A 1477-nucleotide genomic window follows, 5' to 3' on the forward strand; every position below is an offset into this window, starting at 1 on the left:
TCTCTGTGTTTCCAGAGCACTTGACGGCTCTCGAGTGTCGGCGTCTAATGAGAGCGCCGCGCCGTAATCTCCAATGTGTCACACCGGCTCTCCGGTACCACTGGAGGATGATTGTGGAGGATTATGTAGAAAATGGACCCCGCACTCAGGTAAAGTCCCTTCCGATCGCTCATCACTCTCCCGCTCTGATGAAATCAATTATCAGTTTCCTCAATCTGATCACGAATAAACGAAGACGGGACGGACGCCGCGCCGCGAAGACGCTCCGAAACAAACAAAATCAAGGCGCCATGAATTATTCCATTCGGAGGAGGAGAGTGACAGGCTCGCTACGTGGGATGTGTTTAATGAAATGCAGGCGCTCACACGTACACACTTACACACACACACACACACACACACACACACACACACACAGGGATGTCGAGATATCGAACCAGAGGCCTCGGATGCCTCCCATGGCTGCTTGAGAAGCAGGATGCACCAATCAGCCCGGGGCGGCGCTCGGTGCGTGTTTGTGCATTTGTTTGCTTGTCTTACACGCGAGTGTTCACGCACCTGCTGTAATCAGCCGGCATCTACCATGTTATATATATATATATATATATATATAATATATATATAAATGCAAGATTTTCCCCTTCCATATATACAGGACTGTCTCAGAAAATAAGAATATTGTGATGAAGTTCTTTATTTTCTGTAATGCAATTAAAAAAACAAAAATGTCATGCATTCTGGATTCATTACAAATCAACTGAAATATTGCAAGCCTTTTATTCTTTTAATATTGCTGATTATGGCTTACAGCTTAAGAAAACTCAAATATCCTATCTCTAAATATTAGAATATCATGAAAAAGTATACTAGTAGGGTATTAAACAAATCACTTGAATTGTCTAATTAACTCGAAACACCTGCAGGGGTTTCCTGAGCCTTGACAAACACTCAGCTGTTATAAATCTTTTTTTTTACTTGGTCTGAGGAAATATTAAAATGTTATGAGATAGGATTTTAGAGTTTTCTTAAGCTGTAAGCCATAATCAGCAATATTTAAAAAAATAAAAGGCTTGCAATATTTCAGTTGATTTGTAATGAATCCAGAATGCATGACATTTTTGTTTTTTTAATTGCATTACAGAAAATAAAGAACTTTATCACAATATTCTAATTTTCTGAGACAGTCCTGTATATACGCAAAATCTTGCGTACATATATATATATATATAAATATATATATATATAAACGCAAGATTTTCCCCTTCCACATATATATACGCAAAATCTTGCGTATATATATATATTTATGTATATATATATATATATATATATATACGCAAGATTTTCCCCTTCCATATATATATACGCAAAATCTTGTGTTTATATATATATATATATATATATATACGCAAGATGTTCCCCTCCCATCTCTAACATGGTAGATGCAGGCTGATTAAAAGGGTGCATGAACACTCGT

The sequence above is a fragment of the Pseudoliparis swirei genome, chromosome 4, assembly GCF_029220125.1.
Source record: "Pseudoliparis swirei isolate HS2019 ecotype Mariana Trench chromosome 4, NWPU_hadal_v1, whole genome shotgun sequence".
Taxonomy (NCBI): Eukaryota; Metazoa; Chordata; class Actinopteri; order Perciformes; family Liparidae; genus Pseudoliparis; species Pseudoliparis swirei.